Source organism: Podarcis liolepis, assembly GCF_965112155.1.
Source record: "Podarcis liolepis genome assembly, chromosome: 4".
NCBI classification, from domain to species: domain Eukaryota; kingdom Metazoa; phylum Chordata; class Lepidosauria; order Squamata; family Lacertidae; genus Podarcis; species Podarcis liolepis.
In genome coordinates this window covers 75,203,649-75,231,372 of record NC_139558.1, presented here as the reverse complement: position 1 = coordinate 75,231,372, position 27,724 = coordinate 75,203,649, and the positions used below count along the sequence as shown (strand labels likewise).

The 27,724-nt window shown below is 42.5% G+C and overlaps 1 protein-coding gene across 5 annotated transcripts in view; it reads left to right on the top strand.

The window, feature by feature from the left end:
- Positions 1-2,766: 2,766 nt before the first annotated feature.
- ZBTB20 (zinc finger and BTB domain containing 20) overlaps positions 2,767-27,724 on the top strand; it is a 493,834-nt gene continuing 468,876 nt past the window's right edge. For 3 of the 5 annotated variants that reach the window (XM_083500911.1, XM_083500914.1, XM_083500897.1), the window contains exon 1: positions 2,802-2,872. The gene's annotated coding sequence lies outside the window, so the exon portion shown is untranslated. Of the gene's footprint in view, positions 2,873-27,724 lie in introns of all 5 variants that reach the window. The other 2 variants (XM_083500912.1, XM_083500904.1) reach the window with 2 other exon arrangements.

Genomic DNA, 27,724 nt, shown 5'->3' with positions numbered 1-27,724 from the left:
AGGAAACTCAGCATTGACTCCAAACTACTTCAGGTAATTAGTAAAAGAAATAAAAATAGAAAACAAGAGAGAAGAGAGAAAATGTGCAGAAGGACTCTTGTTACTGAGCAACTACAACCATCCTTTATTTAGGGGTATCTGGGAGCCAGGAATTCCAAAGTATTATAGTATATTTATTTATTAAATGTATATACCAACCTTCATCCAAAGATCTCAGGGTAGTTCACAAAAAGTTTAACACCAAAGGGGACAGTATGTTTTATATGAGATGTGCAGAACCTTTCATCCTCCAGATGTTATTGAACTATAACTCCCATCATCCCTCACCATGTGTGTTGGTGCTGATGGGAGTTGTAGTTTAGCAACCATCTGGAGTGCCACATCCGCCTTACGTGGACCAGTTTGGTGATAATCCCAGGAAGGTAATCACCCAAGTATCAAATTGTCTGCCAGATTTTGTCTCATAACTGGGTACTGTATTCCAGGCACTTTTTATATTATTATTTTACATAGTACTTTTGTGAAGTTAACTTTCTTTATCTTGATTTCTCCTTCTTATTTATCACTGTCCTATACATATCTGGAACTATAAGAAATGAAAGAAATAAAGGATAAATGAAAATTTTCTCATATGGAAGGCACTCTAGCTTACCATATCAAACAGCAACACTAATGCTTAAAATATTTTTGTAGCACTTAAAGTACTCATTTAATTAAAGTTCACATTTACATAAAATTTCAGAATAGTCAAAGTATGTGGAAATGTTGGATATCTCAGCCTTCATGCTCAACAGTCAGGGTTGTAAACCAACAACATATGGGTCACAGGTTAGCTACCCCTGGTTTAAGACTAGAGGAAGATGACATTTTTCAAAAAGGGTTCTACGGATCTTTGCATTGCTTTAAGATGAGCAATATCCTGGTCTTGCCATGGTTTGGTGATCCGTTGAGTAACTTGTTCTGAACCAGATGTATGTGATTTATTGAATTTCAAAATAGTTTGGTGGTTGAAACATATCAAAGTTTTAAAAAGGCTCCTCAGCTTTTGGTTCCAAAAGGTTGCTTAAATGGTCTTCACGCTCTTGTGGCCTAGATAGCTCAGTTGGTTAGAGCATGGTGTTGAAAACAAAAAGTTTACAGGTTCAATCCCCGTAAGGAAAAGCTGAATATTCCTGCATAGCAGGGGGGTTGGACTAGATGATCCTCAGGGTCCCTTCTAACAACATGGCTCTATGTGTGTGTGTTTTGTAGAGCATGAGACTCTTAATTTCAGGATGGAGCCCCATGTTGGGCGAAAGATTCCTGCACTGCAGGGGGTTGGACTAGATGATCCTCATATTCCCTTCCAACACTACAAATCTATGAAATAATCGAACACAGTTGCATCTTACTGCTTTAATTGCGTTTACAATGCATGTTTGCATGCACACTGGATATTCAAACTGTTTATATGCCAGTTACCTATATGGCACCTAACAATGTCTACTCAGAAGTAAAGCCTACTGAATTTAACCCTTGCCCTAGTCCAAATTAGTGGGTGGGTAGGTAAGACTGTAGCTTTAATTGCAATAACCTGTGGATAAAAACAATATAAGAAATGAAAGAAGCAATTAAAAATCAATACTGTATGAATATTTAATATGATGGAAGCGGCCTCGTCTGTCTTCAGTAACAAATCTAGACACACTGCAGGCCACCTGAATGAATCCAAAAACCACGGTTTGGAAACCCCTGTTATAAAGTATTGTTTCTGATTTTACGCTATGGCTTGTGGTTTATCATCTCTTGTAAATTACTTAAGAGACCTGTTTTCAGTCAGCGACTAACAATTCATTATTAACAGTAATAGTAATGATGATGATATGAGAATGGTTTATATAGGTTTATCGTCTTAACTCAGCAAGACAGAAAAGCTGCCTGCTTTGGAAAGTGTGACAGCCTTTAAGGTACCAGAAACCCAGACAAGAAGGAAAACCAACTCAGATAAACTGTTTTTCCATCCTTCATTCGCTTCTGCGGGGTCTTCCTTTTTTTCGCTCGTGCGTAAATGCATTCCCCATAATTTGAGAATGGAACAGTCCACTGCTCCCGCTCCCTAGAACACCCTTCTTTATCTGTGAATGGTACAATCCAGTTCCTTGCCAAATCCAGACAGTGATTAACGCCCGTCGCCGCCACCCGCTGGTGCCGGGAGTTGCGAAATTTGATTGGCTGGCAGATTGCTAACTGTACTCCAGTGCCATTGGTCTATGCCTCTCTCGACTCCTCCCCTGCTGGATCTGCTATTGGTCATCGGACCTCAGCAAGCGCTTTCCCTTCTCCCACCCCTCCGAGGTCATTTAAGTTTATGAAAGAAATAAATAAATAAAGGGAGAAATAGAAATGCGTAGAAAAGGGGAGGGGTGTGTGTGGAGGCCTCGCAACCTAACCTGCTAGGCGGCGTGAAGAGACGCGTTTTTAGCCAATCATTGGTCACCCTGGCAGTCAGCCCGGACAAATAAAACACAAGTTATTAACCAGGTCAGCCTTAACCATACGTATACTCTCCAATGATAAGCATCGGTGGCGCTTGATCGACAGGCGTCAAGACCAATACACCGGGGACAAAGCGGATTTGTTTTTCCTCAGGGCCGGAGCTCCTCCAATGGGGAGGGCAGCAAATTAAAGGCGGATGGAAAGAGGCGGACTGCATGGCTGTTTGTAGACGCGAGGCTCCTCTGGGAGTGGCACGGCTGTCAACTAATGGGGGATATGAGCGGGGATGGCGGGGCGGGACTAAGAGCCAATGAGAGACTCGCCTGAGGGGAGGGTGGTGGCCGTCCCTACATTAAAGTGTTGAATTGGCGTGGGAGGCTGACAGAAGATGAGAGAGGTACCCGCGCTTCCGGGGTCAGTGGGGGGTGAGGAGGTGTGGCTAGCTGCGGCTCCGCCCTCTCGAGGGGTTGCGAGAGGGGAGATGCTGTTGGCGGGAGGGGGGAGTTTTAAGTGGGGGGGAGGAAAGGGAGGCAAAAGTTCTCTCTCTTGAGGAGAAAAAAAGAGGGCGCTCACAAAAAATAAATTAAAAAATTAAAAGTTTGGCGGCGCCCGAAGGACGGCGCAGCCCTTTGACGGTCTACTCGGAAGTAAGCCCCACTGTGCTCAATGGGCTTACTCGCGGGTAAGAGTGCCTGCCGTCCCTCCGAGTGTCTCCATTCGGAAGGGAGTAGAGCCCGGGGCTTGTAAACTCTCAAATAGAAGTGCCTGCGAGAAGCCGCACTTACGTGGGAAGCAAGGCCGGCGAAACCGAGGAGACGTCTCCTAGGATTACGCCTTGAATGAAGGCTGCAACCCGGTGCGCACTTTCTTCCCGCTCCTCGGAGTAAAGCTCTCAGGGCGACTTACTTCCGAGTAAACCCGCACACACAAAAAATAACGTCCCTCCAGTGAGATTTTACTGTGGCGTAAGCTTTCTTTCTGCGGCGCGAAGTATTATTTTCATTTGATATAAATAATAAGTCGCGCTGAAAGACACATGCGCGGGTACGGAGAAAATTAAATTGTGAAATGCAGGGATAAAAGCGAGCTCGGACCCCAGCGAACTTTTGCCAGAATTCCCACCATCTATTATTATTATTATTATTAGTGTGTTGCTGTTACTCAGTCTCCTCCGATCTAGCAGTTACTGCTGCCGCGTTTGTATTGAAGCAGATGCCCGAGGACTTCTAAGCTTTTTCTTTCTGCAAATCTCCCTGGTGTTTCTGAGGCGTGATTTTAGGACGCTCAAATCTTTTCAGAGCGAAGTGCTTAAGATTATTCTCCTCTAAGCATATGGTCTGGTTAGAAGGTTAACAAAAACACACACACAAAAAGAACTGCTAAATTAATTTCCTAATTCCTCACAACAACAACAATAATAATAGGAAAGATTTAAGTTGAAAATGCGAAAAGGGCTCTTGTTTCCATTTGAATCAGGATTTTTAATATTCTAAATGATACCAAATTTTCAACTGAAGGCACGTAGCTGATGCTTGGGGGTAGGGGAAGATGGGGTAAAGAAGCAGGAGTCCCTAGGTGTTAGTGGCAGGCACGGGAAGAGTTAAGGCTAGAGTGTGGTAAATCCACCTTCTGCCACCTATTTAGCCACTCCAGGTCGAGTACCCCTTTCTGCTAATCTCCCATTGGTCACCTGAGCTGTCGATTTAGCTCTGGAATCTATCCAGGAGCTGGAAATCTGCTTGCATTTGAAGGGCTGGGTAGGAGGCTATACAGTGGGCAATGCCTGCTGTGGCTCTTTTCCTCTCTCCCTGGTTTTGGCTGTCTATAGGCTCAACCCTTCTTTCTGGTCCCTTAAACCAAGTCCTGCTCTTTCCCTCGTTTCTACCCACCCATGTTTACAGAATGAGATTTTCCCAAACTCAAAAAAACTTCAATTCAGTGCTGAATTTGAGTGAGAAAGGAATGTAAGAATGCAAGAAGAGAAAAGAGAGTGAGGAGTTACAGGGGAAAGGAAAATGCTGAGCCGAGCCACATGGGTGGTGTTGCAGAACTTGTAAGGAGGGGTCAAAGCTGGGCAACTTCACATTGTCTAAGGGTGCTTACTGAAAGGGGGGGAAAGGACCAGTAATCTGAACGTAATTCTTGAGAAAGGGATTCAACCTGAGATTCTATGCACACTTGATGGGAAATTTCTGAGAGGTTGCTGCTAGGCTCTTAGACTCTCTTGACTGTTTTAGTTGAAAGTAAATTCCACTGAAGTCAGTGAGACTTGCTTCTGAGCAAACATGTATATAGGATTGGGCTATAAATGGCCTTGCTGTGCAAACTGCAAAGACACCTTAAGCTAAATTTGGAAACAGGAAGGAAACATTTTCAGGACAATAATTAAGTTGGAAAGTTATCCACTGTTATCAAGATTACAAATTTCAAATGATTTGCCAACAGGAAAAATCCTAGGTGCCTAGAAATTTGATATTCTGCTGGAGAAGAATTTGAAGTATTTTATGCAACTCTGCTTTATAAACAGATAAGTACTTAATGCATATTGCAGCCCAGTCCTAGCCATGTCTACTCAGAAATAAAGTCTATTTAATGTTTAATCCAATAGGTCTTACTGCTAGCAAGTGGGGCTAAGATTGCAGCTGTCATCAACTTTTTTTCATAAAGAGTGAAACATGTTGGGTGTCTCTTCTTTTTTCTAAGAAAGCTTATGAGATTATTTTCCCATTTTATTTCTAATGTGTCATTCTTTCTGGATTAATTCATTTTGAATTATTTTGTGATAACTGATTTGGATTCATGGCTTCAGTAAATGATCTTTAGAAAGGTAAAACAAGTCCCTCTTTTGTACCACTCCATCTGTCGCCCCATGACTGTGATTGCTACTGTGTCATTAATTTGTAATTAATACCGGAGCTTACCTTTCAGAAGTAAATCTTTTTCTTGCACAAACTCATCTCTTTTTAAGAATTGGAACTTTTGACTTTGCTATATATTGCATTCTTAAAAATGTGGATGTGTGAAACAGCAGAATTTAGGAAGTCTGATAGGTAAATCCATTGGAGCCTTTAAGGAAGACTTAGTTGCCCTATAATTTGTGGTTTGGCTTGTTTATTTAGTCTGAAGCTGCCTACACATACAATTCATTTACCTTTGCTATCAGAAAGCGGGAGATGGGGATCCTATTAATTAAATTACAAAAAAAAACCAACCCAAAAAACACACCTCGAGCTGGCCTTGGGAATGTGCTGACCCATCTCAAAGGCTAAAGAAATACATTTTGTATCTGTTATAAAACAGTTATAAAACAGTGATTACTAGATCTTGTAATGAGTCCCTTGAATGTCAATAGTGGTATCATAAATATACATCTGCCTATTCCGACACCTGTAAATTCTTGGTAATTGTGACCTGCCCAAATGGTGAAAGAAATCCATATTAGTGACCTGTACAATGGCTTTAAGGACACCTTAGAGTCTTCCTTCATGGCCAAAGAAAGGACAGTCCCAATTTATCTCAAGGGGCATTTGCGCTTTAAATATCACAGTGTAAAACTTCACTATATGCACAAATATGTCTATTCTTATAATTATTTTCTCCTTTGCCAGGTATTAAGTTTAAATTCTATATAAACAGACATCAGTATTCCCTTCATGAAACATCTTTATTTAATTCGCATTGGAAGTCTCCTTGTCCAAGTGAATGCATTGTGTATATCCCCAAGTGGTTAATGTGCTTCAAAGCCACCCATATGAGATCTGAAATCTGGTCCAGTGACCTAAGATATGCCTGAAAATGGGCCATATTTTAAAGATGGAGCAAGGAGTGCCTCTTAAGAGAAGTTGACATTCCAGCACAAAGCAAGCCAAACCACAAATGATATGGAAAATTGGGTGTGGGAGTTCTACTGCATTTTTTTCATACTTGAATCAGCCTTGGTAGAGATGGCACCTCTGCTAGGAGCCATGAACAATAATCTGTGCTGCAGAATGCAAACTTTAGTGTAATATACAAGTAATGACTGATAGTTTTTTTTCCCTCCTAAAAAGTAAGGGGAAATATGTGTGCATCTTATGGAGCGAATGCAGGCTGCACAGCTATCCCAGAAGCCAGAACAGCAAGAGGGATTGCTGCTTTCACTGCGCAGCAATCCCTCTTGCTGTTCTGGCTTCTGAGATTCAGAATATTTTTTTTCTTGTTTTCCTCCCCCCAAAACTAGGTGCGTCTTGTGGTCTGGTGCGTCTTATAGAGCGAAAAATAGGGTATATTCACTGAGAAGACTGAGAATTATGAAGTGATTATGCTCGTACAATACAAGAAGCATGAAATACTAAAAAGAGTGTCTAAACCCAGTATCGCCATGAAGCTTCTCCAGTCTTTCCCTTTAGTCAAAGGTTGCCTCCCCAGCCCCCACCCGCCCCTTGCGATCTTTGGAGGTAGGAAATGAACAACCAGAGCCTGACTAACCAAGTGAGTGTTGCCCTTGGCCTAAACAGTTGTATGTGTATACAATATTTTACTGGTTTGTTTGGAAAAACAAATTGACAGTGTTCTTAAACACAATTTCACCATGAATGTTTAGATAGCTTTGTGGGGAAACAGTATAAATGTACGTATATATACTTTGTAGAAATGCACTTCTAAAATCACAAATGCTTGCTTCACATTCATGTGTGTGTGTGTGTGTGTGTGTGTGTGTGTGTAAAAAAGAATTATTCATGTGGTGCACTAACTGTAGTGACCATTCCTGCCTTCCCTGGACCTTTGGGTGCACACAAACATATTCACTGTTCTTAAAACTTTAACCTCTACCCAGAAATATTTTCTTCTGTTGCATTCTAAGTGTTCAGTTGTTCAACAAAAAGAAAGCAGGCAGTCTTTCAGAAGTAAATACATAGCTGCAGAAATTGTTTGTTGTCTCATAGCCATTTCCATTCCTGTGACTTTGCAAAAGGTGCTTGGAGGGATTGTTTGTCCCCCCCCCCATATATACTAATGGTTACAATACTTTACATCCTCCTGCTGCTGCTGAACTACAGCTCTCACCACTGGCCATGCTGGCTGGGGCTGATGGGAGTTAGAGTCCAACGACAGCTGTTGGCTGCCCCCTCATTTAAGGTGCTGATACTTTGATTCTGCATCTAGGCATGAGAGACCCAAAGCACACAAAAACCACCACCTTGCAAGTATTCATGCTGTACTACAGACAGAAACAGTACCTCAAGGATCAAGCTTCGTCCTTGATATTCAGTAAAAATGTATCCATTTCACACATAGTGAAAAACTAAGAATGAGACAGAAATTGCTTTTGTCTATAGCTACAAAAAGAGCACATATTGACAGAAACAGATATGAGATATGTGTTCCTGCAGTTTCCCATCAACATAAAGAATAGTTTGAGAAGCTAGCTTGTTATGCCTTCATGCAGAACATCTTCCTTTGTACTAAATATGCTACCTCATTCTTAGCACACATATGTACATTTCTCCCTTTCTTGAAAGTAGTTCCATCATTCAGAATGTACAACTTGGGACTTGGGAGTGACGCAACAGATTGTTGCAGTGTGTCCTCAACCCCCCAACAGAAGCACACCTGTTCAGGCCATCTGCCAACAGGCTCAGGATAAGAGCTGGCTGCTAGTCCTAACCTAAACCTTTCTTGCTATACAGCTTGGTGGGGAAAACAAGGCTGGGGCAAAGTTAAGAGTTTTTTAATCTTGTAGTGTGCATCCCCTAACCCTAATAATTGCCTCCAGGATACTCGCACCTGTTAAGCTCTTAAGCATGCCAATATATTCTCTTTCTCTCAGCTGACAAAGATCCCTTGGCTCAACTGCCCTTTAGCATGAATTTCATTAATAGACTTGCATAAGTCGTATTAAAATGTGTTAAATTGTTTGTGATTCTTATATGCCACCCTTCCTTCCAAAAAAGGAGCCCCAGAGCGGCTACCAATATAAAATAGCACCAGAGCAGGTTTTGGGGGCATAGAGAAAGAGGAAGGGGAAGACCTGCTGCTTGTGCAGCACACGGCTAAACACACAAGATGCTTACCGTATTTTTCGCTCTATAAGACGCACCCGATCATAAGACGCACCTAGTTTTTAGAGGAGGAAAACAAGAAAAAAATATATTCTGAATCAAATGTTGTTGAAGAGGCTTTGCGCAGCTATCGCTGAAGCCAGAACAGCAAGAGGGATTGCTGCGTAGTAATCTCTTTCTGTTCTGGCTTCAGCGATAGCTGCACAGCCTGCATTCGCTCCATAAGACGCACACACATCCCCCCTTACTTTTTAGGAGGGAAAAAGTGTGTCTTATATAGTGAAAAATGCGGTATTAGAGAGTGTGCTAGTACTATCATTCTGGAGATCTCATAATGTTCTAAATGATAGTGGATTAAGCGATATTGTGGATTGTTTAAATATTTTGTAGTTTGTTAATCATATACTCTTCAATCAATTAATCCATTATATTTAAATAAATTGGCATTTCATGAAACAATGAACATAAATGCCTTTTTGATAACATATAATGTAATGTTTGTTTTAAGAAAAAGCTTATTCCTCATTTTTAGAAGACGTGTTTGTGAAGGGGACTCAGCAGAATAAAACCATTCCTTAAAAAAGCAGACAACTGTGTGCTTTAACTTTGCACCTCGACAATAAAAAATTGTCTCTGCTTATTTTAAATGTCTGTTACAAAATTTAAAGATACTTATTTAAAAACAACAGACAAATTTTATACATGTTTACTCAGAAGTAATTCTCATAGAGCTCCGTGGGGCTTACTCCTAGGAAAATGTGTTTTGGATTGCAGCCTAAACCCTGCGCACTTTGGGTACAATCTATCAGAAAACTGTACTGTGGCATCCTCTTTGATTTGAATGGCACCATGCAAGTGTTCCAGTTGGCATGGAACAACCCCTATTCAGATCAGTGGGGTTGCAAAGGAGAAGCTTAGTTAGTTACAGTCTCTTCTTCAGCTTGGAAGTATCCTTCATTTTATATATAAGGAAAACTTGATACTTTCATTGAAATACATGTGTTTATTTAGAAATAGTCCCTCAGTGGCGTTTACTCCTAGGAAATTGGATATGAGATTGCAACCTTAGTCTTTAAATCTACAATCCTATACCAAAGTTTCCTTGGACAAAGTCCCATTGACTACAATGAGACCTACATATGAATAAACATGTATAGGATTGTGCTGTAAATGATTTGTGATTTAAATCCAGAGCATGCTGACTTTCATGTTTACTTCATCTAAACATACAGAAGTGCTTGTGGTGGAGACAAATCCTGTAAAATTAAGCCATTCTCTTTTGTAATACTTTGAAACAATGTAATGTAAGCATTTTTAGGCATAATAGGAATTGTGAGAGCTGGTAAAATGGACCAGGTCTGAAAGATACCCCAGAAGCTAAATTTCCAGATCAAAGGAACAGCTATGGGAAGAGGAAAAACCTTTTATTTCAGAAATGTGATTATTTACAGTAGAATCTTCACATTTCAATAGTCTTTGAATTTCTGAAGTGTATTTTTATATACAAATCATATCTTAAAATTAAGAGGATAAGGCTCTGCATTTCAGCAGCGATTTATGTCTCTTGGTCTGAATTGGCTTTGCAAACATTAATAAATTAAGGTGAAAAAGCTCATTGTGGTAGAAAATATCCTATCTTAATAGATGAGAAAACTTAAACATGAGAAGGTTAATGGCATTATTGTCTATGGATCTTCAGTGCCTTTTGAAATTTAGGGATAGATTCTAAGGGGGGAAATGACATCAATTTACTGACAGATGAATAGTACTCTACAACTGAAGTTGGCAAGCATATTTAAATGGGATATGGTGATATGAAATCCCTGAGCATTTTTAAGTGTGCTTCTCACAATACCTTGCAACTTAAAAAGCACACCTTGACTCATATTCACATTGAATTAAGTCATCTGGAATTTTATTGTAGGAAATGAAAAAGGTTTCAATATTCAATGATCAATAGTAACATTGGAAATGAAGCAAATTGGTATTGGTATTTCATGTCAAAATGAATGGCATATCCATGTGGGGGCAGGCAATGTATTAAACACTTCTGGGCCAGCCATTTCGTGGTTCAGATTCCAAGGTTGCAATCTTCATAATGGCAAAGATGTTGACATGTAGCTGAGATTCTGGTAATTATTAGTAGCAGGGATGCTTCTGAATCCCTCGTTGGTCCTGAATTTAACAGTTCTCATTTACCTTCTCCTGCTTGTGGATTAGCACCAACACACATACATGCTCTCTACCATTCTTGTAGGTTGGATTTTCAGAACCACTAAAATCCATTGTGCATGGATTGTTTGCTCTTGAAACACTTTCCATTTATTCTGTTCACATATTTGTTTTTAATTTGGCTAAACCATGCTCCAAGCTTATGTAGACAGCTGGCACCGCCTCTGGGCGCAGGGCACATGCGCTGCCCCAGGCGCCCGATCGGCTTGCTCCGACGCTGTTGTGACTTGCTAGTATTCATCTACTATCCACCCTATTCGCTTGTAATTTGTTTTAGCTGATCGTAATATTGTATTTTACAGCTGTTGTAACCAGACCTTTGACCATATGGTGAAGAGTGGGTAAGAAATCCAGTAAGAAGTAGAATAGTATAGGCTCTGGATTTCTCTCTTTTTATCTACTCTGCTTGATGAACTCTAGGAAGCCAGAAAGGGCTTTATGCAGGTGATTAGATAGCAAACACACACAAAAAAACCCCAATAGTAATGTGCAAGGTTATTTGTGTGCAAAAAAAGTGGAGTAAGAGTACATGGCCCATGTTCTGAAATGCCTCAATGAAATTGTACATGTAAAATCAGAAAACAGAATGTGGTACAAAATATGGGACAGAAGGAACCCATGGAAGAATTACAAATGCGGATGGGGAGTCAGTTTGACTATTGCCAATAATGTGAAAACGTAAAATAGTTAGGTTAAACTGTACAGCAGGCAAGTGAATCTAAAGCTCCAAGGTGTCATTCCTCTCTTGGGATCATTAAACACATTCACTCCTCCTGTTACAACAAAAAAAATCATACAAAGGGTTGCTTAGGCATATTAGATGTCCTTAGACACTTTAATAAAGCCCCAAATATGTGGGATGCTATGATTATGACTTTTTATTAAAAAAGGAGGGGTGAGAATCGTGTTCTTTTCAATTTGAGGCTGATGGTGCTACAAAAAAATACATTGCAATTATCATATATAGGTGACACTGACTATAGTGCGAGAAGGAGAGGCCTGCAAAAACGCTTTTGTTAAACCATTTTTCAGCACACAAAAGCACTTGATTGGCACTTCACTGATTTAATAGCCCATTTGTAATGCAGAAAGAACATCACTGAAGACTTTAGCATTATCCCAAATCTAATAATTGAATTTGTAGGTGCAAAAACCCAAGATTTCTAACACACAGGAAATCTTTTGGAGAACATGAAACACAGAAGTTGTAATTTTAATGTGTTGTATTTTATCCTTGTGGTTCTTAATGTAACAGACTAGGGAATTAGGAAATTTTGGTTTTGTTACTGCATGTTCTTCTGATGCCTGCAGCAAATTTGTGCTGCAATCCTGAATTCATTTACCAAGGAGTAAATTCCATTGAACACACATTGGTTTGCTTTTTTTTTTTTTTAAAAAAAGAAACAATAAACCACTGGGTCCAATAATAAGCTGAAAACTTCACTGTCAGTTTATGAAATTGTAATTGAAATGTGAAAATAAGTCCCTTTTAGGCGAGATGGGATTCCAAGCCAGTTTGTTTCAACGGAATTAAATGGAAATTATTATTTTTTTCTCTGTCAGATGTTCTTAGGCCCACCGGTAATTTTGCATAGCATGATTTCCCCCTCTTTTAAAATCGCAATAATCCTGTGACGTAGGAAAGGGACAAAAAAATACAACTACCAATATCATAATATCTTTATGCAGACCTATGGTGCAGCCGTACTGTGTACAGTTTTGACTCACGCAAGAGCATGGCGCCAAAAGACCCATTTCTTTCACGAGCAGCAGCACTACTGCAAGCGCAAGCGCTGGCTACAAACACCAAGCTCAGCAGCAGAGGCGCTGGAGGGGGGAAACAGGACATTCCAGGATTGAATCAGAAGTTGAGATGGCTTCAACTTAAGATTTACTGCTTGTACTGCGTTAAAAGAAAACGTCATGAAAATGTTTTACAGATGGTATATTACACCGGTACAATTAGCAAAAATGTATAAAACCTGTAATAAATGCTGGAAGTGTAAAGAAAAAGAAGGAACGTTTTATCATATGTGGTGGGAGTGTAAGAAAGTGAAGGGCTTCTGGGAGATGATATATAATGAGATGAAAAAAATGTTGAAGTATACTTTTGTTAAGAAACCAGAATCCCTACTTTTAGGCATTACAGGAAAGGAAATAAGAAGGAAGGATTATAAGCTTTTTCAATATGCAGTTACAGCAGCAAGAATTCTACTGGCTCAGAAGTGGAAACAAGAGGAAATACCGACGAAAGAGGAATGGAGGATGAAATTAACAGACTATGCAGAACTGGACAAGTTAACAGGGAAAGTTAGATATCTTCGAGACCAAAAGTTCATCGAGGACTGGGGGAAATTTGTGGAATATCTGAAAAGTACATGTGAAGTACAAACAACGCTGGTGGGGTTTGAAGAAGCACTGTAAAAACTGAGGTATATTGTTAAATGAAAATGGATGATTGGAGGGGGGACTAATGGCAATAGAGAGCAGAAGAAATGCGTAAGCAAGAGTTAAATATGGACGATTGTCAGAGAAGTTGAAGGAAGTCCAAAAGTATGGAATTTGTGAAAATTTGGATTAAAACTGTATATTTATGTTAAAAAAAAGAAGAAGTTGAGATGGCTTCTGTAATTCTGGGGTGTCCTGGGAAAATCAAGATGGCTGAGAGGTATGGGAAGTATGTCTCTGAACAACAGAAATGGAGAGCTATTGCCTACCTTTGGACTTGTCAGAGACCGCTTTGGAAAATAGAATGCTGGACTAGCAGGGCTTTTTTTTAGTTTGCATACTCTCAGCCTAAATTCTCATATTAAGTTTTGGGGCAGAGTCAGAATTTAAATCCGGGTCTCCCTCCATGGACCAGCTCTATAGCTATTACATTATCAACTTCCCTGGGTGAGAGAAGGGAGGCAGGCAGGCAGACAAAGACACGTCTACTTGGTTGCTCCCGAATCAGCAGGAAGTAGCTGCTTCCACTTCTCCCTCTATACTTGCAAGAGCAAACCATTATCTGTGTGGACCCTCAGAATAGGGCTTAATAGAAATAATAATAAAAATAGGCCTACTTATCATACATGCTGGAAGTGCAACAGAAGTGAGAAACTTCTGTCTCGCACATGTACACTAGTTTGTTTGGGGAGAAATTTTCTTTAGAAGCACATCGCTTGTTGAGATATCAGGTTTTAATTGGGCCACTAAAATAAGAATCGTGGTTGAGCAAGTGATTCCTTAAGTACTATTAGTCTGTTGCCAGGGTACTCTATAAATACAGATTTTACTAAGGCATATAGGTCATAATAGTTTGTAATAGTTTATGTGGTGCTAATTGCATCATTATCTATTAATACTATTAAACGTCAATATCTACACTTAACAGGATCAGCTTAGTTTCTCAAAATGAAGCAGACTATTTTTGTTTTGGCTGCAATAATGTAGGTGTGTCATTTTAGATGGGCCGCAAATGAGATTTTTAAATGTTTAGTTATTTATTTTTGTGTTCTTGTATACCATTTTTCGTACAAAACAAATGAAAACAAAAAACAAGTGACTTCAAACCGGTTCACATAAAAGCAAATAAATAGGAATCACAAACACAGACACAAAGAATACAATTAAAAACCAACAAAATCATGATGATCTTTATAAAACACAGAAGGACTAGCAATTGGAAAGTAGGGGTTGGGGAAGAGTCAAATTAAACTGGGAAAGATTGGCAGCACAAACAAGTTTTTGCCATGTGTTTGAAGCCCATCAGTGTCATGAACATCCTCACCTCCACAGGAAGGAAGTTTCGCCAAGTTTTTAAATCAAAATCTATTCTTTTTGTGTTGTGTGATTCCTGCAGTACTCTATTCAGAGTCTTGATGCTACTGATGCTAGTTTATACTTATTTTTATAGTTTGTGTTTTTCACGTGCTTTTGAATTGGGTTCTCCCTCCCCCAGCAAGGTGTTGCTGTCATTTTTTAAACTCCCATAAAAACAAATACTGTATACAGTCATACCTCGGGTTACAATTGCTGCAGGTTTCGTGTTTTCAGGTTGCGGACCGCGCCGAACCCGGAATGGGTTACTTCCGGGTTTCGGTGCTCGCGCATGAGCAAAAGCACAAAATGACATCACGCGTATGTGCAGAAGTGCCAAATCGTGTCACACGCGTGCGCAGACAGGGTGCTTCAGGCTACGAATGCTGCGGGTATGACTGTACTGTAACTAACTCTAACTGTACTATCTTCAAAGTGCACAAATCACATTAACCCAAACTATAAATAAAAAAAACCATGAGCTTGCTGGCACTCAGTTTCTGGCTCCTTTTTAAACATTTAAAATATGTTTGATTTCTTTCTTGTAGCTCCTGCTACTTGTGCCCACCTCTTGTGACAGTATTTTAGACTGGCTTCCCACAAGAGCTTACAAATCAAGCAGGTTAATGTCTTCATTAAAACTGAATTGCAGTTTACTTTGGGAAAAAAACATATTTAATATTTCAAGATATTGAACACTAAACTACTATTAAGCTTTAACTAATGCATTTACTTTGCTGACACTTACTCTCCGATGGGACATGTAGCTCAAGTTAATGTCACTAGAAGTGATGTTTAGGGCTTCGGGAGACTGTTTCAAACCCACTCTTAGATGATTTTACTTTCAAACCCACTCTCTGCACTTGAGAAAAAGTTTTAAATAAGTGATCCCACTTATTCACCAGCCCTATTTTAGAAACACAGTCAGTGCTGTCCCTTGTATTGCCTACGCATAATGGTACAAGAAGTATAGGGGGCATATAAAACAATATGGGGAGGGAGGGTAGCTGGTTTTTGGATTTTGAGGAAATAATAATTAGTGGCAATTGACAGGGTAAAAAAAGGATGTTACATTGCACCAAGAATAATTAAATCTGTATGTTTGCAGGACTGACACTTGTCCTAGTCAGGAAGCTTGAACGGCATTCTGTGGGAAAAGCATCCTCCCCATTACCCTGCCCAAGTTCCATGCAAGTCTTCTGGGTGTTTTAAGTACAGTGGTACCTTGGTTTCCCCAGAGTGGCTGGGGAAACTCAGCCAGATGGACGGGGTATAAATAATAAATTATTATTAATAATAATTATTATTACAACCATAATCCGTTCCGGAAGTCTGTTTGTAAACCAAAACAGGTTGTAACCCAAGGTGCGCTTTTGCCAGTGGGGCCTCCCCCAAAAAAATTTGTTCGTAATCCAAAAAAAGAAAAGAAAAAAGGATTGTAATCTAAAAAAAAGGTAGCAAACTGGGACACACACTTGCGGGTTTGATGCGTTTGTAATCCAAAACGTATGCAAACCAAACCAAGGTACCACTGTATCTTCTGTTTCAACAGATAGATTTTAAAGGAATTTCAGGGTTGCACTTTTTTCTTTATTTCTTCATATGTTGTCAGGCTTGGCTCAAATGTGCACAGCAAGAAAATAGGTGCAAGCTATGTTAGGAACGGCAAGTGAGACTTTGTACAGTGCCTAGAGGCTGCCCTGTCAAGTACAGTCATACCTCATGTTACGTCCGCTTCATATGACATTCTTTCAGGTTACGTCCCACGGCGACCTGGAAGTACCAGAAAGGGTTACTTCCGGGTTTCGCCGCTCACGCATGTGCAGAAGTGCAAATTGACGTCATGCACATGTGCAGAAGCAGTGAATCGCAACCCGCGCATGCACAGACGCACCTCTGCGGGTTGCGTTCTTTTCATGTTGTGAACGGGCCTCCGGAACGGATCCCGTTCGCAACCAGAGGTACCACTGTATAGCTAAGGCAGAGGGCATTGCCTTCCCTGGCCTGCATAACAGCCGTTTATTTTTGTGATTCCAGATTGCACCCCAGTTAAGGAAAATTAGGGTATGCTGGCTTTTACTGAATACTGGTAGCCAGCCTGGGTATCCTTCAATGAGCTTCTCTTTAATGATGTGCAGTATATCTGAGCATTCTTTGATCCAAACACCTGGATTTTCCTGCTTTGCTTGAGGAATCATGTCTGCTTTATGGTATTCTGTGGGGAGGTTTTTATATATCAGGGATGGGGAGCCTGTGCTTAGTCCAGCGATATGTGGAGGGCCACAGCTTCCCCTTTCCCTAATCACACCGCTTGTGGTTTCAGGAATGGAGCACAAATAAATATTGACACAAATGCTGACTGTATTAACCAACCAGTGGGTTTTTTCCAACACAGTGCTAAGTTGGGGTCAGTCCAAGAATTACCGGTAGTGCAGTGGGACACCCCCACTGCACTTCCTAAATCTGTTCTAGGAGTTTCCCCAACCATCTGAAGCAAATTTGGGAAGGATACACGGCATATGTAGGGAGAGGAGGGGAAGAGTCTCATTGCGCTAGCAATAATCCTTAAACTGATGGGGCAAGTTAGAATACCACCCAATGTAACATTATTTGTTTTATAAGTAAGCATTTATCTTAGATCTTGAAAACGGAAATAAAAAAACTTCTGCCTTTTTAATAACCTTGTTAACAGCTTTAAAGTTAGATGGAACTAATGCCATTCTGCCTTTAAAAGTGCAATGATTTCTCTGCTTTATTTTTAACCATGTTGTGTTTGTTTCTGGGAGGCAAATAGAAATTAAGGCCAACCTGAAATTCCTAGCTGCAAGTCTCCAAACATTACAGCTAGCTTGTATTTTTCTTCTTTGAAGAGTCATGCAGACATAAACTACTAGCCAAATCTTCTGAGCCTCCTATTTTTTTTTTAGTCCGAGAACCTGATGCTCAAACAAGTTTATCCAAGGGCTCTTGCTTTATTAGAACTAGGATTGGATTTCAGGGACCCGTCCTAAAAGTTGCTCCTTTTAAAATATTTTACAAGCATCTCTGTATATGTCATGTTCGGAATTATGCAAGTAAAGAGTAATATAGCTGCACGGATTAAACAAATTGCTTTACATTTGCACTTACTAAGCCTTTTCTTCATTAAAAATTATTTTTCACTTTAAAACAATGTGTGTATTCAAGGATTGGGATAATTGTTACCTACAAGCACAGCTGTCAGCAACAGAAATGGATGTTTCCTTTGCAGAACAGCAGTTTGCTCATATTGGTCTCTTCAAGCATTTAGCTGTACATAACAGTAAGAGAGTCCTACAGATGTAGGAAGCCATGATCAATGATCAAGACCATGGGTAGGCAAACTAAGGCCCAGGGGCTGGATCCGGCCCAATCGCCTTCTAAATCTGGCCCGCGGACAGTCTCGGAATTAGCGTGTTTTTACATGAGTAGAATGTGTCCTTTTATTTAAAATGCATCTCTGGGTTATTTGTGGGGCATAGGGATTCATTCTCTCCCCCCCCCAAATATAGTCCAGCCCCCCACAAGGTCTGAGGGACAGTGGACCGGCTCCCTGCTGAAAAAGTTTGCTGATCCCTGATCAAGACTCTAGCTTTCTAGCGTCCATTAGTTCTCAAGGTTCTTTCAATTTTTCTTTTGACTGATCTCTCACTCTGGAGATAGCATGTAACACACATGCTGCTAAAGCATGAAAACGTTGACATTTTGGGGTCTAACCTGTTATGTAGTGTAGTTTCACCCTGGGCCAACAGGGGGATACTGTATATAGTTTTCACTCAGGTCTGTAGATAGTTTTCACTCAGGTCCGCGTCTGTTATTTTAGGCGGGAACTCTGGGCTGTTGTGGTTACAATGTTGACAGCCGGCTGCCTATAAATACAGGCCGGCTGAGCTGTTCGCAGTCAGTTCTATTCCAGCTTACCATAATAAAGAGCTACTTGAAGAAATCGCTGTGCCCGCTGCTATGTCAACCCACAACTTAACACTGGCGACGAAGGTGGGATCAGATGGACATCAGAGCACAGCCAGATGCGGCCAGCCTCTGAACTGAGCTGAATCACTGAGCTGAATCACAGAGCGAAATCACTGAGCGAAATCACTGGGCAGAACCAATTCAGAGCTGACTGTTCTGGCTAGAGCACTGTGTTCCATCCATCGCCCTTCACGCCGGCATCGGAATCATGGCTTCACTTGTGCCTCTACCGCCGTTTGCGCCAGCCTCTGAATCATGGGACTCCTACCTCGCTCGGTTTGACTGCTACCTCCAAGCCAACGAGCTGACAGCAGTATCAAAGGATCGGAAGCGGGGCCTATTCCTCAGCCTCTGTGGGCCTGAGGTGTTTGAGACGGCCCGAGCGTTGGTTGCGCCTGAAGCAGTCCAGGCAACACCATGGGACACGATCCAAGAGAAGCTCCGCAACCACTACGCACCAAAGCCGTCCAAGATTGCTGCCCGCCATGCGTTCTACCACCGGAACCAGGCAGAGGGGGAGTCAATCAACAACTACACCACCGCCCTGCGACAGGCTGCAATGCACTGTGAGTTCCGAGACTTAGACGATGCCCTGATGGATCGAATCGTCTGCGGGGTCCGAGACATCCATCTGCAACGGCGCCTCCTAGCCAAGCCAGACCTCACGCTACAGAAAGCCATTGAGGAGGCTGTGGCCTCAGAAGCTGCTGAACGCTCCGCCCAGGAGATCCGCAAGTCCAGCAGCCCGCGTCTTGCTAGGGAGCCAGTTCCGGTGCATCATGAAGAGGCCAGCAGTGAGGAGGCATCCTCCAGTGAAGACGATGACGTGCACCAGACAAAGCGGGAGCGCAGGAAGTTCCAACAGAAATCCAAGGGCCAACCGGAATGTGCTGGCTGCGGAGGCAACCATTCCCGTGCCAAGTGTCGATTCAGAGACGCCATCTGTAGGAAGTGTTCCAGAAGGGGCCACATCGCTAAGGTCTGCCGATCGGCTCCATCTGACACCCCCCCTTCATCGACTCGCAAGTCCAAGTCTTCACTCCAGTCTGCCAAGGAAAGTTGTTTCGCTCTCACCAACTGCCGCTGCCCGTCTGGAACCACGATTGGCCAAACCGACTCGCCTACGCGATGCAAGCTGAACGTCACGGTGCTCATTGAAGGAGCTCCATGTGACATGGAGATCGACACCGGGTCTGCCCTGTCCATCGTGTCATGGAGCACCATCAAAAGACTGGTACCCAGAGTGTCCAAAAGGCAACTCGACTCTCACCGCGTACACCTGAGAGACTACCAGGGAAACGACATTCCTGTGGTAGGCGTTGGCCGGTTCCGGATCGCCTTCAAGGATTTTTCGGGCCTGCTCCGGTTGGTGGTGGTCGAAGGTCAGCGGCCAAGCCTCCTAGGGCTAGACTGGTTTGATGCCCTCGGCCTGGAAGTCACCGGCATCAACTGCATCTCTAACGCAGAGACTGAGGGTCTGGTCAAAGACTTTTCCGAGGTTTTTGACGGCACCTTGGGCCAATATACAGGTACGCCCATCTCCTTTAGCCTTGATCCACAAGTCGCCCCCATCAAGCTAAAGCAACGCCGGGTTCCCTTTGCTCTCAAGGCTAAGGTGGACGAACAACTGGACAAACTGATCGCCCAAGGAGTTTTGGAGCCGGTTGACCACGCAAAGTGGGAAACCCCCATCGTCACGCCTGTCAAGCCAGATGGGTCGGTGAGAATCTGCGCTGACTACAAGTGCACGATCAACAAGGCACTTCAGCAGCACGCTTATCCGGTTCCTGTTGTCCAACACCTGCTGCATTCCCTGAGTGAGGGTAAGGTCTTCGCTAAGCTGGACCTTGCCCAAGCCTATCAACAACTGCCAGTCGATGATGCCACTGCTGAAGCCCAGACGATCGTCACCCACCGGGGGGCATTCCGTTGCCGCCGGTTGCAGTTCGGGGTGAGTGTGGCTCCTGGCATCTTCCGAAGCCTTATGGAGCGTCTCCTGCAAGGGCTTCCGGGCGTGGTACCATATTTTGATGACGTCTTGGTGTCTGCAGACTCACACCAGCAGCTGTTCGAGCGCCTCCGTGCCGTGCTGACCAGGTTCCAGGAGGCCGGGCTCAAGGTAAAGAGGGAGAAGTGCCAGATCGCCGTTCCACAGGTAGAGTTCCTGGGCTATCTTATCGATGCCTCCGGTCTTCATCCAACCACATCCAAGATCCGCGCTATCCAGCAGGCCCCCACCCCAAAGAACAAAACGGAGTTGCAGGCATTCCTGGGGCTGCTGAACTTTTATAACATGTTCCTGCCCCACAAAGCCACAGTGGCTGAGCCTCTTCACCGACTCCTTAGCACTAAGACGCCTTGGGCCTGGGGTCATCGGGAGACGGCGGCCTTCAACGCGGTCAAGGCTCTCCTTTCTTCAGACAGTGTGCTGGTACAGTACAGTGAATCCAGGCCGCTGGTCCTTGCCTGCGACGCCTCACCTTTTGGCATCGGTGCTGTCCTTAGTCACCGTTTTCCAGATGGAAGAGAAGCACCGCTCGCCTACTTTTCCAGGACACTATCTCCGACGGAACGGAATTACAGCCAGCTCGACAAGGAGGCATTGGCACTTGTGGCTGGAGTGAAGAGGTTCCATGAATACCTCTATGGCAGGACTTTTGACCTCATCACTGACCACAAGCCACTCCTGGGCCTCCTCGCCGGTGATCGTCCAACTCCACCGGTCCTCTCACCACGCATGCTGCGATGGACTGTTTTCCTGGCTGCCTACCACTACCGGCTCATCCATCGCCCGGGGAAATCGATGGGCCATGCCGACGCCCTCAGCCGTTGCCCTCTTCCAGCATTTGTGGAAGACCCGGCTCCAGCTTCATCGCTCCTTCTGATTGAGGATCTTCCGGCAGTGCCTGTATCGGCTGCCACTGTGGCCTCCGCATCTGCCCAGGATCGCACCATCAGCTGGGTGCTCAACTGGGTGTGGAGGGGGTGGCCACAAGGGCCTTTTGCATCGGAGTTCCAGCCCTTCGCAACCAGACAACATGAACTCTCAGCTCATCGCGGCTGCCTGCTGTGGGGAGACCGCGTCGTGATTCCCCAGGGACTCCGTCAGCGCGTCCTGGAGGCTCTGCACGTTGGCCACCCGGGAATTGTCAAAATGAAGGCGTTGGCTCGGTGTTACGTCTGGTGGCCTAATATGGACGATGCCATCACTGCCTGGGTGTCCGCCTGTCAAGCGTGCCAGGAGTCGAGGCCTGCACCACCGGCAGCTAAGGGACACACCTGGGAGACGCCAAAGACACCCTGGTCGAGGGTGCACATCGATCTGGCTGGCCCCTTTCACGGCCGGACCTTTATGGTAGTGGTGGACGCCTATTCCAAATGGCTGGAGGTCGCCCTGATGCCCTCCACCACTACTGAAGCTGTCATCCAGGTGCTGCGAGGCCTGTTTGCAACGCATGGGTGTCCTGATGTCCTTGTCTCTGACAACGGACCGCAGTTCACGTCAGGCACGTTTGAGCGGTATCTTTTGGGACTGGGCATCCGCCATGCCCTAACGGCACCCTTTCATCCATCCAGCAACGGGTAAGCGGAGAGAATGGTGCGCTCGACAAAAGAGGCACTGGCGCGCCTGGACCGGGGAGACTGGCATGAGCGGGTCGCCGAATACTTGTTCGTGCAACACATCACCCCTCATGCGGCCACAGGGAGGAGTCCTGCTGAACTGCTTATGGGCCGCCGCCTCAGGTCACCGCTCGACCGGCTACACCCAGACTTTGCCGTGGCTGAACCCCCAGGCTGTGCCAACGCACCACGGTCATTTGTCCCAGGAAACCAGGTCTTTGCCCGGAACTATGTGGGGGACATCCCTTGGGTGCCAGCCACAGTAGTGGGAGTCACTGGACCTCGCTCGTACCAGGTGGCACTCGAAGACGGACGCTTGTGGCGACGGCACATAGACCAGCTTAGGCGCAGGGTTGGGGACTTGGACACTACCGAGGTGCCCCCAACTGCGCTTGCGGCTCCAGAAGAGACACGTACAGATGGCGAGGCCCCACCTACACCTCCCTCGCAAACTGCCAGCGTGGAGCCGAACCAAGCCGTTTCAGAACAGACTCAGACCACTCCACTTGCGGAGGCTCCACCCACAGCAGCGGATCCAGGGGAGTTGGTTCCAACGCCACCTAGGGTCGCACCACAGCCTCAGCGAGAACTGTGTGGCCCTCCGGACTTGGCTACCAGTCCCCGGCGGTCTGGCAGAGTTTCCAAGCGCCCAACTTATTTAAAGGACTATGTTGTTGGACAGGTATCACTGTTGGTCTAAGTATGGGAAATGTAACCGATATGCTTTTGTGCTTAATTGAACCATTACGCGTAGTGCTGTATATAAGGAAACCATTACGATTGTAACTAACGCCTTATCTCGGTGGGGAGGGGTGTTATGTAGTGTAGTTTCACCCTGGGCCAACAGGGGGATACTGTATATAGTTTTCACTCAGGTCTGTAGATAGTTTTCACTCAGGTCCGCGTCTGTTATTTTAGGCGGGAACTCTGGGCTGTTGTGGTTACAATGTTGACAGCCGGCTGCCTATAAATACAGGCCGGCTGAGCTGTTCGCAGTCAGTTCTATTCCAGCTTACCATAATAAAGAGCTACTTGAAGAAATCGCTGTGCCAGCTGCTATGTCAACCCACAACTTAACACTTTAGCGTGTTTTTACATGAGTAGAATGTGTCCTTTTATTTAAAATGCATCTCTGGGTTATTTGTGGGGCATAGGGATTCATTCTCTCCCCCCCCAAATATAGTCCAGCCCCCCACAAGGTCTGAGGGACAGTGGACCGGCTCCCTGCTGAAAAAGTTTGCTGATCCCTGATCAAGACTCTAGCTTTCTAGCGTCCATTAGTTCTCAAGGTTCTTTCAATTTTTCTTTTGACTGATCTCTCACTCTGGAGATAGCATGTAACACACATGCTGCTAAAGCATGAAAACGTTGACATTTTGGGGTCTAACCCATTTTGCCTATCATTTACCACAACCAATTGTTGGTTTGCTGGATTTTGGCAGTTCTTGTTAAAGTGGGGAAATATGTGAACACCTGGACTAATGACAGTTACAAGTTGTGATGCTTTCCTAGAATGCAGTTGTTTAATTGGAGCACAACATGTGGCTGCTCTGTCTATACCAAACCTTTCTTACGAAATGCAGATTATATTTGTGTGAGATTGTTCAAGGAGCTTTTCTGAGAAGAGGGGCTTACATCTCAAAACTACAAAAGCATGAGGAATGTTTTCAGATGTTGTGAATTGTTCAGAATCAAGAATACTTCCTTAAAGGGAGAGAGATGCAGCAAGTCCAAAATGCCTGGACTTATGCTACAAGTTCCTCTCATAAGAAAACTTCATTAGGAATATTACCTTGCCTAAGTAAGACTAAAATTAGATTTACAAAATGGAAAATACATTGATGTTGTTATTAATAACAGTGTTAATAAACGTTATTGCTTGTGCTGACTAATGGGGATTATTCCAACAATACAGAACTAAGTAGTTCTGGGACAAAGCATTCTGAATGCCTTCGTTCGTTATAATCGTGGATTAAGTACTGTTGAGGTTCCTGTCAGTTTGTTTTATTAGAAAATGCTGCTTATTTTACTGAGGCATGCTGCCTAAACCTGAGGGTGTTGTTTTTTAAATCCATAAACAATGCTGAGCTCTTGTCAGAAAAAAGCCACATTGAAAAGATCTGAGTCTAAAACTACTTCAGTTATATACAGCACTACATTAATCAATTCCTTGAAGTATTACATACTTTTTTTTTAAAGGCCCCTCAATCTCATCTTGGGATAGCATATTGAAATGCTTCCTTACTGGGAATGAGGGAGGTTGTTATTTTGGACAGAGTTATGGAACTTCTGAGATATTATGTAGGCAATGCTCAGATAATATTAAAGTTTATTTCAGGCTCAGCATATTTGACCTCAAGCATCCTAAGAGTCATGTAGACCTGGCCAAAGCTATTACATTCCTCCAGTGATCCCCATAATAATGATTAATTTCTTTCATAACTCTCTTCATAATTAATACAGGTTTCATTGTGGCCACTACTATTCTCTTATTGATCATCTCAGCCATTTAAATTGGGACTGGTAAAGCTGTCTCTGTTTACTCTGCTGAGCAGACGTTTATTTTATTTGGATAGCTCTCATCATTTGTAAATAATGTTGGGGATATTGACTGTCATGGAAACTACAGGTATTTCAGTGCTCTTGTCATGCAAGAGATGAAGCCTTTTCAGCATTTGAGGTTAATGTTCTTCTCTGTTGCTTTTTGCTTTTTGCAGTGGTCTATGAACACTAATTAGTCAGGCTTTACAGAGAAGCATTAGCTGTCCTGTTTTTACTCATAGCTAAGAGTATATTTTCCCTCCCCATCACCACAGATGTCTCTGAAATATGCTGAATGCTGCAGGAGTTGGGTTTGTACATTTACAGGCACATGTTAATCACATTAATTGTAAACTGTAATATATGTACGCTAACTATATGGCTTAATTGTTTACTTTATGTAAACTTCCCAAATTCAGATTTTTTACTCTGGACAGAAACAGCTGGACTTCATATTAATCCAAATATTAATGCAATTGGGGAGTTTTTTTCAATTGTATTTTACTGAATGACAAGTTTTTCCTAGTCATTTCATGAATATTAAAAAAATGATTTTTTATTTTTTTACATCTCATCAGTAACAGTGCATAATCCATAAGAAGGCAAGACTGGCCATAAATGACATTTATGGCCAGTATCAAGTCCGTTTTCACTTCTATCTGGTCATGTTACTGTAATCCTCAAAACTGGAATATTAAATTATTTTATCTCTCCCCCCTCCCTTTTCTTTTGCTTACTGTGTTTTGTGTAGAACCACAAAACAAGGTATGTATAAAGAAAGCACATCAATAATTTATTTAAATTGCTGCTTTTGTCTTACAGTGAAGTTGATGATGTTCATGACAATAAATACATTACAAGCTTCTTATGTCTTATCAAGTTGTGTATGTTGCAGTTTAATCTTTTGGGTTGAAAAACAAAAACAACTACAGATGGAAAGTGGAAGAAAGAGCCTGGAATGGTGCTCATCTTTGGGGCAGTTCACGAGTGTAAATTGACTGCTTATTTTCCTCACATGACCTCTCAAGTGGGGCTCATGTGAAAAAGCCTCTACGTGCTTAGACTATATGACATCCTTCCTGCAATGCACAGCAAGCTTTTCCCTGACATAAAAATTGCTGCTGCAACTGCTGATGTGTCTATCACAGGTTTTATCTGTGGAATATCCAGCCTCATATAATCAACATGCATGAAGGGGTTAAGATCATAGAGTAAGTTGTCCTGCCATACTTATCTAGGTTAAGGTTACCAGATTTTTTTCAATGAATCTGGGGGCGCTTTTCAACTTCCTATTAAATAAATGGATTTTTTCAGAGGACTGATTTGTAAATCCGGAGACTGTCCCCAGGAAAAAGGGATGTCTGGTAACCTGGTATCTAGATTTCCTTATTATTTTGCTATCTATCTAGTTATCTTCCTAATGAAAATTCATTAGCCTTTTGGTTTGATTTTTCTCCTCACCTTCACTTTTTTATGCAATTTTGCCCCAAATGCACAATTTTACAAAGCAATTCCTCCTATTAGAAAACCCTTGGTATGCTAGTTTCATTAATATATGCATTTTAATGTGTAATTGACCATAGTATATGCAATTTTGAACACATTACTTGACTAGAGAACTTCATTTCAGAATTCAGACACGCGAGTTTTAAAGGATAACTTTATTGAAAAATGGCTACATTTTGGTCATTTGCAAGTAAATTTGCTTGTAAATGCAAACTGAATCCAATTTCTCTTCCATCCTACTTTTCATTAGCTGGGATTTTACACCTGGTTCATTTTGTCTATAGCAGAACTGACAGGAAGCATTTAAAGGAACATGAGAACTTTTCAGCCAGCAAATTCATGGATAGCTTGAAATTATGGTACTGAGCAGCTAAGATAGTAAAAGTTTGCATAGCAGTTCTGCATTACCTTCATCATCAGGGATCTGTAGAATTCCCTCCACATGAGGAGTGCTATATCTTTAGTTATCTTTAATTGATAAAATGGAAAATATATTCTTGGAAAGCTATTTAATGTTCCTTAAGGGGGAGATTTTTTTAAAAAAGAAAAAAATGTTATGCTCTGCATGCTCTATTTTCTTATTTTATTCACTCTTCTACCTATAATGGCTTTTATTCTTTGATCTAAGCTATCAATTTTAATTGAAGTGTTTTCTGCCTTCTCTGGTGATGTAAAAGATATTTGCATTTCACAATTTTTAACAAAAAACCCCCAACAGATAATTTAAATTTTTAAAATTCCATCTTGGGAGGAGAAAAACACTTTTCTAAACTTCTCACTACTGAAATCTGGTAGGTTGTGGAATTCCTTATCCTTGAGTTTATAGGCTACTTATTTTTTTGACTGGTTTGTTCCTTATCTGCCACCTATTCTGGACTTGGATCTTTTAAAAGTCTGCTGCTTTGTTTATTATAACAAGTAGTTTCTCTGGAACCTTTCTGACTGTTTCCAAAATTATCCAGAGATAATTAGGACTGGAGTGGGGATGAAGTGTCATTCTTCTAGGGCAGACTGTCTCTGGGGCTGAACTACTCTGAATTTGCAGTGTTCTCCACAGATGCAGTAGGGAATGGTTTGCAATCCTATATATGCTTACTGAGATGTTACTCCCTCATTGGGATTTACTTCCAGGTAAGTGGATATGAAACTGCAGCCTCAGAAAATATTCTTTGGGTGTGACAATGTCAGATGGGCAGTGTACAGATTTATTATTATTATTACAGTGGTACCTCGGGTTAAGTACTTAATTTGTTCCGGAGGTCCGTTCTTAACCTGAAACTGCTCTTAACCTGAAGCACCACTTTAGCTAATGGGGCCTCCCGCTGCTGCTGTGCCTCCAGAGCACAATTTCTGTTCTCATCCTGAAGCAAAGTTCTTAACCTGAAGCACTATTTCTGGGTTAGCGGAGTCTGTAACCTGAAGCATATGTAGCCTGAAGTGCATGTAACCCGAGGTACCACTGTATTATTATTATTATTATTATTATTATTATTATTATTATTATTATTATTAGAGTT